Source organism: Echinops telfairi, unplaced genomic scaffold, assembly GCF_000313985.2.
Source record: "Echinops telfairi isolate 266 unplaced genomic scaffold, ASM31398v2 ScPeMD7_18;HRSCAF=68, whole genome shotgun sequence".
In the NCBI taxonomy this organism is placed as follows: domain Eukaryota; kingdom Metazoa; phylum Chordata; class Mammalia; order Afrosoricida; family Tenrecidae; genus Echinops; species Echinops telfairi.
The window spans coordinates 79672476-79688334 of NW_022103915.1; the positions used below are offsets into that span (position 1 = coordinate 79672476).

The 15859-nt window shown below is 35.6% G+C and overlaps 1 pseudogene; it reads left to right on the forward strand.

Moving 5' to 3' along the window:
• The first annotated feature begins 1326 nt into the window (after positions 1-1326).
• The window catches only part of LOC101644733, an 18000-nt pseudogene continuing 3467 nt past the window's right edge, over positions 1327-15859 (forward strand).

Here is a 15859-nt window from a genome sequence, read left to right on the forward strand (position 1 = left end):
GTAACTATTTGTATGGTCTTTTTTTTGTTTTGCTTTGTGTTACTTTTGTTGTCTGTCTACACAAGATAGGCAGAATCAGCAATCCCAAGGAGACAGTGACAGGATCGATGGTTCTGGGGTCGGTGGCCATGGGAGGGGAGGAGGCAAGGGAGGGTGCGGTGAACTAATAACAACTGAGACAAACGAGGAGCTGATATCAAGGGCTCAAGTAGAAAGCAAATGTTTTGAGAATGACGAGGGCAACACATGTACAAATGTGCTTGACACAATGGATGGATGTACGGATTGTGATAAGAGTTGTACGAGTCCCCAATAAAATGATTTTTTTAAATCTTAAAGCCAAAAAAAAAATTGACGGTGAGGAGTATGTACTGTTCCTGGTCATGTTTGATCAATCGAAACCTATCCAAGAGGAAGTGCTGAGAGGTGAGCGATGGGTAAAAATGATGGTGGGACAGGAGGAAAGAAAAAGAAATAAAGTAAAAAGTATATGTACATAGTTATAAATATAGATACATATATTTAAATATATAAATATAGGTGTATTTGTATATATATGTAAATAAAACAAAGAAGCAGAAGGACTATGGGCTTCTACTTGAAACCTCAGTACAAGAACGGGTTGTTTTAATAACGTGGCACTGTGTGATACTCATCTTCCCAACATGATCACTGAAAACCAAATAGGTGCATAAGCAAATGTGGTGAAGAAAGAGAGTGGGGAGCAGGGGGGAAGGGAGAACTGATAGCAGTGATGACAGTATAACTCCACGCGAGAGGGATGACTACAAAATTGTAGGTGAATGTGTACATTGGATGGTGTAAGATATGACAAGTAATAGTAATATATGGTATAAGAGGTTCTGGGGGGTAGGATGGGGGAGGAAAGGGGAAAAAAGGGGAGCTGATATCAGAGTTCAAGAAGAAAGGAAATGTTTTGAAACTGATGGTTAGCAGTTTTAATTATGCTTGATCTAATTGAATTATGCATTGTTATATCTGTAAGGGCTCCCAATAAAATGATGAATGACAAATAAAAATAAATAAATAAAACGTACAATACTAAAGCTATTGTTCCTTTACATATCTTCCATCTATGTCTATATCCTTCTGAAGGTTACATTTACAGATCTATGTCCCTGCCCTAAAGATTTCGGCACTCTTCAAAATGATTCATTTCCTCAACACACTCAAATAAGTTCCTTTAAGTTGGGGAGGCAAAAGAAAGTCTAAAGGGGGAAGATTAGAGCTGCTGGATCATCATGTGTCCATTTGGAGCTCCCATCAAGTTTATCCTTCTGAGTTGATCTCTCTACCTTGAATGTGATGGCCCAGCATGTCCCCTTTGGAGCCACTGCTTTGATTGGACCATTTTTTGAAGGCCCTCTAACAAGACTGAAGTGTATTCCTGACGGTGCTTCTCTGCAGCCATTCACTGACTGTGGACGCTTAAACCCATGGGCTAAACCCTTGCAGGTATGTCTTGGTGCCCTTGTAACAATACTTCTTGACCTGCGCTCCCTCACATATGAGTCAGATATACAAGACTTAGTTTGAATTGATATTAACACTTCCTAAAAAAGGAAATTTGTGACTTTGTGTCAATGAGCACAACAAATAAAACTGCACATGGATATAGTTCTCATTTTTCATATTGAAAATAAATCTGTGGATGAAAGCAAAACTATCCTCTCCCCTGCCCCTTGTGGGTTAGATTATCAATGAAAATGTTTATATGATTCTTTTAAAAATCTGATCAAAACAACTGATCAATAGTAACTTCAGGCCATGAGATATGTTTGCAATTTATTTGTTACAACACCTCATTGATACAAATTCAATTTAGAAATTAGACAAAGGTTTAAAAGAAAGTTAATAGTTATAAGTTTCACAAATGCAGAAAACTTTGACAACATAGTTGTCAGGAACAAATTCTAATACTGTGTATTCTCACCAAAATATTTTCATTTCATATATGCTTATATAAGTGGAAAGATATACTACTATAACATATCATTTAAATCATTTGGCTATTGATTGGTCCATTATTCTATACAGTAAAAAATAGAGATATTGCTACCACAGGTGCATAGTCAGCAAAGTGTTGTATTGACAATACTGATCCACAAGAGAATGTATCTACCCAAGAACACAAAATAAATTTTAGTGAGGATTCTCAGTCAGGCTGTGCAAGAAAATAAAGCATTGAATAAAGAAATTTCATGTTTATCTTACAAAGAGAAAGTAAGTTAAAACATTTTTGAAATGTTTTATTATGAGCATTTAATGAAACAAAATAACATGACATATGGTGAAAAGAATAAATAAAAATTGTAGACTGGATGAAAAAAATAAATTGTAGCCAGAAATAGACACAAGACAAAGTGGATAAGAAAAAAGAAAATTACATATGTATAAGACAAAAATGCAATTTTAAATAAAGGCTTTAAAGGAAAGATAGACTGTAGAAAAGTCATAAATGAAATAAGTTTCGCAGCATATTGTCTCTAAAAATGTTATGGCTTTGGTAAATTACTCATAAAATTTCATTTTTCTCTCCAAGTATATTGCATCCTTTATAAAAGTATTTCAGTAATTGTTACACCTTAATTCAGTTATTTTAATCTATAAATATCTGTCACTATCCTTTGAATGTGATCATTACACAACTTGGTCATTTTCACACTTATATAAATAGTCTTCATTTCTTCTACTGTTCTGCCTCATCCAAAAACCAAACTCACTGCTATTGAGTTGATGCTAATTCATCATGACCCTATAGGACAAGATAGAACTGCCCTGTGAGTTTCCTACACTATAACTCTTTATGGGAATAGAACCACCCAGCTTTCTCAAGTAGAGTGGCTGCTGGTTTTGAACTGCTAACCTTGCAGTTAGTAGCCCAACATGTAACCACTAAACCACCAGGGGTAATGATCACATTATGCTCAGGATTGTGAATCCTCTGTTTGCTACAGGATTCTGAGGTGATGTAAGTAAATCACTTGGAATTTGAACTGTGAAACCTGTGTTACCCCAGGAAAGGTCTGTCATTATGAAACCTGTCAATCAAACCCCGCAGAGGTTAGAGAACGTAAATCCCCTAAGGAGTCACTGGGTTGTTGCTATTCGGTGCCATCGAGTTGATTCGGATTCAGAGCCGTGCAATACACAACACTCTCCCATCTTCACACGTGTTATGTTTGAGATCATTGTGGCAGCCACTCGATCAACCCTTCCTGGCAAGGTTCTTCCTCCTTTGCACTGCCCTTTTTTCACCAGCCACGGTGTCCTTCCCCAGAGATATCAGGCCTGGGAAAAGATCTGGTTTCTCCTGATAACGTGGCCAATGTACTTTAGAAGAAGCCGCACTATCCTTGCCTTTAAGGAGCCTTCTGGCTGTACTTTTGCCAAGACAGATTTGTTTATTCTTTTGGTAGTCCATGATACTTTCAACATTCTTCACCAGCACCATAACTCAAAAGCATAGATTCTTATTTGATTTTCCTTATTCATCATCCAACTTTCACATGCGTATGAGGGATTGAAAATACCTTAGCCTCATCCAAACTGAAGAAGCACTCCAGCCTATCTTACTCAAGGATTGTAAATAATAAGATCCAAATCCAGTATTTGTACCGAAGTTCTAAATACCAGGTTGTACCTAAGGAACAGTACTTGTACCTAAGTTCTAAATGCCAGGTTGCAGAACACAACGGACCGTAGTGGAAGCCTAAAATTCATTTGCAAGATGCCTACATAGATTGAATCCCCAGTGAATCCTCACTGTCAGCAAACTCGGCACATGAATAGCGTTTACATCAAACAAAGAGCACTAGAAAGGGGGATTTTAGCAGCAGTACTTAGACTGGATTGTATCACCTTATCATTAGGTCTTCCTTTGGACACATTTTGAGTTTATTATATTTTTTCACATTCTCTGATTTGTCTTAGATTGGTTTTTGGTTTTTTAATTTTTGTCCTTGTTTTATATGTTTTTTTCTGTAGAGGGAAGCTGTGATGGGTGGATTTATGAAGATAGCAGACAGATTCATGACTGCCTGGAGGCAGAGAAGGCGAGGGGAGGAGAAATGGGGAGTCAACACCAGTGTGTACAAGAATGAAAATTAAGTCCCAACGTTAATTGTGATGATGATTGCACAACCCTTCTCAATATTGTTGAACCATAGGGTTGTATGTTAACTATAGCTCAACCGAACTATACTTAGCGAGCGAGAGAGAAAATAACAAATACCATGGCTTCATGGCTTGGTTGAGACACACCTTAGTATTCTAAGTAACTTCCTCGTTATTCAGCACTTTAAAGCTGTCTTGACAGCGCATTGTACCCAATGTGAGGCCTTATTTAATCCCTTGACTGCTACTTCCATGACAATTGATTGTGAATCCAAGAGAGATGAAATCCTTGATAACTTCCATCTTTTCTGTAGCTATTGTAACATCATTGTAAGGAGTTCCAGGGAGTGATGGAAAATGAGACTACTCTTATGTCCTCAATGGGGCACTTCCAATCTGCAATTCTATCAACAGAGGACCTAGCATCTTATAATCTTTCCTGATGTAGGAAGTATATATACTGCTGCCTGAAGGCTGGCCCTCCCTCCTCGCATTATGATATTTTCCAGCTGGAGCTTGAGTTGAACCTTCCCTAAGCGAATCCATTCTTGCATCAGGCTGACAGTTTGGGGGATATACCTTGTGTGGTAGGACCAGTTAATTCATAATAATGGGACTATCTTTGCATTGACACTACCCTAAAATAGTATAGAGTGTGCTTTAGGACCCCCTGTCACTGGCCCAAGCATTCTATAAGCTCTCATGTAATGATACCTTAAAATATATGAGAAGGAAAAACAATTCTATAAATAGAATATGTACCTATTCAATATAAGGGTTGAATGTAATTAGCATGCTGCCTATCAAATGACTGTGATTTACTCTTCAAGTTGCAGTATCTTCCATGTTCTCCTTCATATATGATATATTCTATACTAGTACTTACCAATTCTTTATACATACAGACATAAATAGAAATTTGGAATGTTTATTCTGTCATTGAAACAAACAAACAAAAAGACGCTACCCCTAGCCCCAAATTACCACTCTCTTGCAAGTTATGGCTTCCTTATATTTAGATACATGTGCAACTCATAATAAGCAGATTAGTATTCTTGGACCAACAGGTGAGTTTGACCTATTCCTTAAACACACAGAATTGTTTACTATACCAAGTATTTTCTCCATTAAAAATAATTTAAGTATAATTATATAATTACATAACTTAGGGATTATACATTTTAAGTATATATAATGTATTATGCAAATGAGTACTCAAAAATAAATAAAATTGTTATCTTGAGCATATTATCACATAATCCCTAACCATACTTTAAACTCTACAGATTTTTTCTCACATAAATTGACATGTATAAGTTTTCATTTTAAGTTTAGGTGTGGATTATGTGAATTTTAGTTTAAATATTTCATTTTATACTGACAGTTATATCATCACTGTATTAAATCTATCAGGTAGAATCTTCATTATCATAAAAAATCTAACTATTTTAAATTTGAAAATAATTGGTAAGCATCTACTTTTTCACCAAACAATTTTATTAGGACCTAATACAGACACCATACTATTCCATATTCAATAATATCAAGCAATGTTGTATAGCCACTCCCCAAATCAATTTCAAAACATTATCTCCCTTCTTGAACTCCTTGATATCAGCTCCTTCTTACTGTGCCCTCGCCCTTGCCATACCCCTGAGAAACTCTTATTCCAGTTGTCCCTGTAGATTCACCTATCCTGCATTTTATATACTGAAAACCTTAAGGAAGCCCATCACAAAGAGTCCAGGGGGGTATCGACAATGACAAAATATACCAAAGATTAACCCTTTCACATTGAAATGTTTCCTACATTTTTGCCTTTATTTTGTTGTTTCTACCTACCATCCCAAAACAATTTATAGTAATGTAAATTAGTTTTTGCTAAACAATTTGTATTGATGAGTCTTGTTTAATCAATGGAAAAGATATGAACATTGAAATTTATAATGAATTCCTTTAAGTACATACATTTCTTATTATGAAAACCATCAGCTGATTCAAGATTAAACTATATCTACAACTAGATTTTTTCCACAGGATGGATATACGATTTGAAGAATAAAATATACTTCCATTTGCATATGAACTAAAGTAATGATAATATTAATTAAATAAATTTCCTTCACAAATATACCTACAATATTATTATGGCAAGCCATCATTTCATCCACCGAGGTGATCATTTATATAGAGATCAAACTTGCTCCAGTAAGTTACAAAAATAAAAGAGCAATCTAACAACATAAAAATCCGAATTTTTTTGCACTGAATGGAAGAAAATTACAAAAGAGGAATTCTTTTTGAGATTTAGAGCATAGCAGAGTTAAGTGCTGTCTTTGGGGGGCATTGCTTCAACATGATTCATCAGGTAATCGGAACTCATTGCTTCATTTCCATCTCATCAGCTCTAGACAGTTTTCACACGTGCCATCTGGACCAAGTATCCATGGGTCCAAAGGGCCAGTTGTCACTCTGTGCAAGATGCTTTGTCTTCGTTTACTTCTTTAGAAAAAAAGCCTGGCAAACTTTGTGCTACTTTTAATACGGCATAGTATTAAATAGCAGCCAAGCACCCAAAACACATTGCCAACAGAGTACCTTTCAATGGAACACCATATCTAATAAAACGTGTAGATGGTTGTTAAGAAAGATTAATTTTTAATTAACTAGTGTTTCTCACAACATTCACATGTTAAACTTATATTAGTGTCTAAATCTTCCCAATGTCTGATGGTTTCCCAAATGATCGATATCATTATTTTATATCCTGATTTTCAATACAAGTATTAAGAAAAGTATACTCTAAAGAATGAATATTTTTAATTCCATAAAATAATGCATGCTTTAATGAACAATTTTTGCAATGAATACATGTGTATGTAAAGTTCTAAGAAATTTCCAAATAACTATACACCCCTTTGTGCCTCAATTTTCTCTTTCCTAATTTAGAAATGCTAATGATATCCATTATATGAGTAAGGTGAATTAAAATAGTGTATGTAATTAACAAAGAAATTCTATTTTCATATAATATTGTAATTTTAAAGTTGCTCAACAAAAATTATAATTTTGTAATAAAATAAATGATATTCCTTATTCTGTGTAATACTGTAAAGGTATACTATATATGTCAGCATTTAAGTCATCATATTTTTTCCATTTATTTATGCTCTTATAAGCACTCTTATTTCATACATTATAAAATGTACAGCTCTGGTATAAGAGCTAGCATTGAAGTCTGGTGCAAAAGATTCACACTTTATTGCTGTCACATGAATCTAAGTGGCCATGGAATGTGATATATGAAGAATTATATTTGACATATAGTTCATATTTGAACTCAGAAATGTATACATTTTTATCATATTCAGATCATAGAAGGACAATATACATTCTGTGGAGAATACTGGAAAAGATTGATCTATTTTTAACATTAATAAAATTGATTTTTATATCACTACAAATGTGTTCTCACTTGTCTTCTACTTGATTCATTTTTAGTCATTTCATAGGTGGCTTCTATTTTTGATATGCTTTAAGTGGGTAAGTTATTGCAAAGCTAGAACTAGCAAATCAATATCAGAGTGAAATGCATCTCATAATCTTGATTTGTTTTTTCATTTGGTTCCTATTGGGGAGAGTGTCAGAACTATATCTATAATAGAAAAAGAGAGCTATTATATTATTATCTTGAATTTGTTTATGCTGCTAAACATATTTAAGCTTATAATTGATTAATAAATCATAAGGGACACTAAACCTTGGTTTTCTGTGTTTTCAAGGCTATCCTGCCAGAGTGCCCTGAGTTCTAGTTGCATGTTACTTGGGGTCAGTAAAGCACGGCGGGACTATAACTTGCCATTCAACTAGACAAGTAAGATTTCCTAACAATTAGGAGTGGTACTGGTGTTGTATGTATTCATTGTCATACAACATTATATTAGATAACCACTATGTGTAGGGGCTTTATAAGCACTGAGGATATACAGGGAAAACAAACCAAAAACCTATTCTAAGTTCAGCTTACAAATTAGCGAAGAGAGATAGAAGGTTAGTAAACAGACAAGTAAATTATGAAATAATGCTATGTTACTTAGGTCTTTTGAGAAACATGCATAAGATAGAGTTAGAACTTCAACAAATTTGAGAGGAGACAGGGTGTGAAAGATTAAAGAAGAAGTTAGCAGATTTGGACAGGTGTGTTTTCATAGTACAATGCAGATCTGACTTTTATGAAAGAAAATGTGATTTGGTAGTTACATAATCTGGTGTCAATTTGGGACTTGAGAAGACTAATGGTGAAGAGGTGGAGTCTAGTCCTTCAATCGGGTCATAGCCAATGAGGCCTCTGTGTGGGCATGGCCTTCTCCTGAGAATTCTGAGAACTCCTGTATTTCCTCCTTGGAGGTGGAAGACACTTCTCTCTCTGGTCACTCTCTGAGAGATGCTCTACTGACAAGACACATGGCGCTATGCCCTGGGCACTGGAGAAGCCACATGGAACTCCCATGACACAAACCAGACCTCTGGAGCCAGAGAAGCTATGTAGAGAACCCTGCCAGTGCTAAGAGGTTTACAATGCCACTGGATCCACAAGACTTTCAACCCACTGGCCTGTGATTCTCCTTCATTCAGCGTCACTGTATGTATTTTGTGAGTCTGAAGAGGACTTTATAGATTGGTATTGGACTTATGGGATAATATTGGACTTAGGGACTTGATCTGGGCTGGGCTGGAACGTTTTCTCAGTATTCAATTGCTCTTGTATACAAAGCTCTTTCCTATACATATGAGCATGTCCATAAATTTTTTCTCTAGTCCACCCAGACTAACATAGGTGAATAGTAAGCTTAGGAAGGGAAATGTTCAGGCTATGACTCAGATCTGACAGAGAAATACAAGAAAACTGCTTGTGAATTTCTTTAGCAACAATTATCAATTAGAAAAGCCCCCTTCCCCCTGGGGGGGGGGCTGACTTGTCCAATTAGCCTGCTATCAATCATTGGGTGAGGTGTGCATAGGAGGAGTTTAAGCTTTGACTCAAAGTCCATCTTGATGGTGTTGCCATGGGAGAACCTGTGAACTTCACCCTTAAAAGTAAATTGAAATTATTTCTTGAAGTGCAATCTGAACCATGCATCTACAAAGCTAAGGCAAATGATGTTCCTTTGAAAATCAATGTGTGCAGGGGATATACTGTAATAGGTGAGGAGACATGGTTCCATTTCTGATGGGTATTTTTCAACATGATGTAATGGAAATCCCCTTTGAAAGGTTATCATTTGATCAGGGACATTAATAACATGAATAAATAGCCATACAGGAAGTATGAGGAGCATTATAGTCAAAAGAATGTTGCTGCTGTGGTTGCCGGGTGTTAGAGAGGAGTTCCAACCCCCAGTTTCCCTAGCTACCCCAGGGAGAAGGACATGCCTGAACACTCCTCATAATCATGGCTGTGCTGGAGCCTACTGCTGCAGCCACTTTGTCAGTTCATCTCATCCAGCATCTTCCTCTTTCCCCCCAAACTTCTGTTTTTCCAAGGATAATGTTCTTCAGGAACTAGTCCTTCCTAACAACCTGCCTAACATACATAAAATGTTGTCTTGACATACTCATGTCTAAGAATCTATATTTTAACTTCTTAATAAGGATGAATGAAAATATTTCCAGCATGCTCTTGAGTAATAGCCATGGTTCCACGTTGTCTCACATGCTGTAGACATGTGAAACCACTTATCAGGATTTTCTCTGTTACTAAGAAGAACTATTCTCTGGACGAGCGATGTCACGCTTGGTAGAATAGAAGGTCAGCAAAAGAGAGGAGGTAGCTCAGTATGATGGATTTGGATCGACACAGTGACTGCAGGAAAGGGCTCAAACACAGCAAATATCATAAGAATGGTGGAGGATCAGACACTGTGTCTGTCCTGTCACATATAATGTTGCTATAAGTTGGAACAAGATTTGACAGCATCTAATTGAGAGAAGGTTGAAATATGAAAAGTAAACTACGGAGGCTAATGTGCAGTGCGATAAAACAATATGTAGATATGGTAAGTCATAGTAATAATGTGTCAAAATTATCTTGTAATTACTGATATATTTTGTTTTGTTACTGTATGTTTAAAGTATTCTACTATGTGAAATGTAACACAAGCATGCATAAAACAGGAAAGATATGTGATTTAATTATCTAAAATCTTAAGTGACTACATCATAAAATACTAGGCAAATACATTAAAAAGTCTCTGAGATAGTTCACATGCTAGAAATATAAAACTAATCTCCGTAGATCTGAAAATCTTGAGAGTACATTTTCCATAGGCTTAATAAATGAATACATAGTACAAGAGAAAACAAATACAATTATTAGTACAAGGTGACATCACAGGGGATTTATAACAAGATTTGGATTTTAATCAATTCTAATTCTACTTAAACTCCTCAGGAATATTAAACAGCAATTAATATTTATGATTATGAAGCAGGTATAATTTTAAGGCTAAACCTCATAAAGTTTTATCACTTTCAGTGTTAATGTAAAGTTTTAGATAAATCAGCGCAAGCAGAATATAAACCCACACTACAAAGCAATATATCAACACTAGTAATGAAAGCATGACTAACTACTAGGAAACCCATTATTATAATTTATCACATTAAACAATCAATGAAAATAATAATAATATAATCATTCTCATAGATTCTGAAGGGATATTTGAAACATCCAAGACCCATTCATGTTCAAAAAGAAAACGAAAGCATTCAAAATGGTGATACATACTCATACACATATACTGATTAAGTCAGTACCTTGTCAACTAAAGCCAAAAATATTCACGTTACAAACAGGCACAATAACCCTTTCATTAGTCACACCAGAATGACTCAATGTGGAAACCCCATTGAGTGAACTGGGCTTTACCTCAAACTCACCTGCAACTTTTGGACTTAAGACTGAAACTCCACAGTGCGAGAAGCAGATGACTGCAATCCCAGGGACTTAGAACTGGCCGATGGACTTCAGTTCAGACCACTTCCCTGAGGGTGCCCCGTGAATGGGGGCCCGAAACTACCCAACACTTACTATTTTAATGCCACACTTGCTTCATTAATGGACTCCTGGAGGTGTAGTGGGAAAGCCGTGTCTGCAATCCACAAGGTCAGCAGTTTGAAAGCACCAGCCACTCCTTAGGTGAGCTATGGGGCTTCCTACTACTGTAAAGAATTACGGTCTCAGAAACTCACAGAACCCTGTCCTATAGGGTCACTATGAATCAGCATCTACTAGACGGCCATAAGTTTGGTTTTTTGATTCGTTGTTTCATCAGGACATATTATTTAGGTAGGTGGGACTCTGCCATTGGGAATGACAATTTTGACTTATCACTAAGCAACATTGCTTGTGTTAATAGTGCCCGCCACATAAAATTTTAATCTGTACCATCAGCAGTTCATTTATTGCAGTTTGAAGATGATCTATACCCATGCACTTTCCTCTTCTGAACAGTGTTTTAAATTCTATACCATTGGCTAAATTAATAAAAGTATCAATAGAATTACCTTATGCCCAAGGGGGATGATTGACAATGTTCTGTAACATAAAATGATAATGAAGTCTTTAAAGTGAACTGAAGAAAGATATAAACCAGTAACATATGAATGAACCATAGATATATGAAAGTGGTTCACATTTAATTCTAGCCCCAGTCTAAGAACAGTTAGTTCTTATGACACAACCCTGCTTGATGCTCACCTTCATGATGAGATCACTGAAGATATGGGTGCTATAACAAAACGTGGTTAAGAAACTAACTAATGCCCTGCTATCTGAAGGAGTGGTGTCTACTACCTTAAAAGCTTATCTTCAAACCAACAACCTTCTAAATGAGGCATCAAGTAAGTCCATATGGAAGAAACACACCAGCTGTGTGATCCAAGTATATTAAAGAATAGCATTCAAGCCTGAAGGACGAAATGATATGAGAGCTTAAATTGAGAACACTTGGTTTGCAGAAAGCCGTGGATGATGGTAGAAGCCCAATATCCATTTGTAGGGTCCAAGCTTCTGGTGACTATGCCCATAGTAAGCTTCTGGTGACTATGCCCATAGGTGAGGAGTAAGGGTTGTGAATAGCCTTGTTATCAAACAGAGGGCAGTTTAAAGTGAATTCAGGCAGTCACCGGTTAAAATGTAATATCTTATCACTTTATTTCTTTTTAATCCATTTTAAAGTTGTTTCATTTTAAATTAAAAAAACAAAGGGCAAATACACATGGATTAATTCTCGGGTGAATCCCTTCTGATCACAGAACAAGAATATGAATAGTCTTACATGCAGAATGCATTGGGAAGTGGATTATTGTATATGCAGTTGGGTTCAAATTTTAACACTTTATCATTTTATTTACCTTTTGAACCTTTTTAAAATTTGTTCTTGTTTTTAATACTTTTTTATTTAATTATTGTTGAGTTTTTCCTTGAGTTTACTTTATTATCATTTTAAAAATGTTTTCCTGTATATGAAATCTCATACAGGAAAGCCTAGAGAGACCATAACTGGATTCATGGTTTTGGGCTGTTTGGCAGGTAAGGTCAGGGGTAAATAGGGAGCTAATGTTGAGTCCAACAAGAGAGAAGGAACCGCTCTAAAATTGAATGTGCTGACAGTTGCACAACTCTTTTTAATATGATTGAACAATTTAATTTTGTGATTTGTGAATTATAATCCAATAAACTGTTTTAAAATACCTGCAGGACACAATGTCAATTAAGCAGTGTTTTACTTAGCATTACTTGAATAATAAGCAAATATAATTATAGAAGAAAAATTTAGGGACATGTGCACAGAAAAGAGGCAAAACTACGTCTTTTGCAGATAATATGATTGGATATTTCAAACAATCTATAATATAACACTAGAAAATATGAGAATTTGACATAAAATCACAAAATATAGTAGTGGTACAGAAATTCATAACTTTATATACAATTTACATATTAGAAAATATAGTATATGTCAAAACTAAATGAACAGCATTTAATATAAAATTCCTATGTCTAATAATCAGAGAAAAAGTATAAAAATTACATTACAAAAACACTGGAATATGCCACCAGTTTTTAAATGCATCAGGATCATCGCTGGTGAACAGGCTCATTGGAGGTTCTAGATAAGAATACAATAGGAAGAAATGAAGAGATGGCCCACTTTAGAAGTATCGCCATTGACATATTTTGAGAATCAGTGGAATGTTGTCTGATATTGTGCCAGATGACTAGCTTCTCAGTTTGGAAGGCACTGAAAATACAACTGGGGAAATTCTGCCTCCTGACACAGAGAGTTAATCACAATGATGCGGATAGAGCAAAGTGCTGGGGACCCTCATTTCCTGACGGGCCAAGATGCAAGATGAAGAGAAACACCTGCAAACATTCCTCAGTCATCAGACTGTGGAAGATACGAAGCACAAATCTTGGAAAATTTAACATTGCCCCAAATTAAATCAAATGCGTACAGATGGATATCCTAGGCATTAGTGAGCAGAAATGAACTGGTATTGGCTATTTTGAGTTGGGCAAATGGTTTACTATGCCAGGGATAACAAATTAAAAATGAATGATATCACTCTCATCATATTAAAATAAGAGCACTTCAAGATTTACGATGAAGTGTAATGCTCTCTGTAATAGCATAATATCCATACACGTACAAGGTGTACAATCTATACAACCAAAGGAAAGACTAGTTGATCTAACTATTATTCTAATTTACACATCAAATACTAAAGCCAATAATGAATAAATTTACTCTAAAATGGATCAAACATGCAATCAAGATGCATTGATAAATTACTACTGATTGAAATGCAAAAGTTAGAAATAATTAGGTAGGATAGTAATTGGAAATTATGCCTTTGGTGATAGAAATGAAGTTGCAGATTGTTAGTCCAATAGCTTGCTTATTGCCAGTAATGACAATTATAGACATGCACTATTCCAAATGGATATAGGAGAATCAAATTGAATATATCTTTGGAAGAGCGAATGGAAAAGGTGAATTAATAAGTTAAAGCATGGCCAGAAGTCAACTGCAAAAGACCATCAATTTATCAAACGCAAGTTCTAGATGAGGCTGAAGAAAATGAAAGTAAGTGGATGAGAGACAAATTATGGCATGAGTAGACCCGGCTTGATTTCAGGGATAATCTCAAGAGCAGGTTTGGCATATTGAACACTAATATATTAGACAGCAAACCAGACGATGTGGGCTGACATCTGAAACATAGTACACAAACGGCCAGCAAACGGTTATGAAAATGCAGGAAAGACAGAAAAGACCAAGGAGAATGTCAAAAGAGATTCTGAAACATGTCATTGAACTTAGCATAAAAAGGAATGACAAAGCAAAAGGCCTGAGCAGGAAATCTCAAAAAGCCTTGAGAAGGCAAATGTAAGCAGTATCATAAAATGTGCAAAGGCTCGTAGTTAGAAAACCAGAAGTGCAGACCATGCCCAGCACTTCTCTAGATGAAAGAATTGAAGAAAAAACACTGAAACTTCCGGTTGCCATGTTCAAGTATTCTGTGGACAAAATATTGAATTATACAAAAAAATCAAAGGCAGATTGAACGAATGAATATACAGTCATTTTAACAAAAAAGAATTGGTGAGTCTTAAGAAAAGGTATATGATCAAGAATCAATTGTACTGAAGGAAAAATATGAGCTGCAATAAGTGCATTAATGAAAAACAAGGCTTCAAGCATTAATAAAACTTCTACAGTTCTGGAAACTTGGGTAACATAATGGAAAAGACTGATATTCGTTCATTTTCCAAGTAACTGGAACCCAATAGATTGTGGTAATTACTTAAAAATATTATTACTATCACACACAAGTAAAATTTTGCCAAAGACAATTTTAAAATGGTTGCAGCATAGAGCTGCCATAAGGCAAAGCAGGGTTCAGAGGAGGGTGGGGACAGATTATGTCATTACTGATATCAGATGGATCCTCACTGAAAGCAGCGAAGACCAGAAAAATGTTTACTCTCTTTTGTTTTTTAGTTTATTTTTACTCTATTTTAATTGACTGTTCAACACCACCCAACTGTGCGAATTCATAAAATAAATGTGGACAACCCTGCAAGAAAAGAGAATTCCGTAACATTTATTGGAGCTCATGTAGAACCCATACATAGACCAAGAGGCAGTTCTTAAACAGAACAGGAATTATTTCATAGTTTAAAATCAGAAATGGTGTGCGTCAGGGTTGTATTAATTTACAATATTTATGAAATGTGTATGCTTAGAAAATAATTTGAGAAGCTGGATTATGAAGAAGAAAGCAGTAACAAGATCAGAAAATCATTAACGACCTAAAATATGCAGATTACATAACCTTGCTGAAAGTTAAGAGAACTTGCAGCACCTACTGCATCTCAATATACAGAAAACAACAACCTCACAACTGGAGTAAGAGAAAACATGATGATAAATGGAGGGAAAATGAAGTTATCAAGGATTTAATTTTACTTGAATCCACGAACAATGCTCATGAAAGCAGCCGTCCAGAAATCAAATTATACATTGTATTGATCAACTCTACTGTAAAACTCTTCCTTCTTAAAGAACAAGGATGTCATTTTGAGGACTAAGGTGTGCCTGACCCAAGGCACAATATTTTCAATCACTTCATATGTACATGAAAGTGGGAT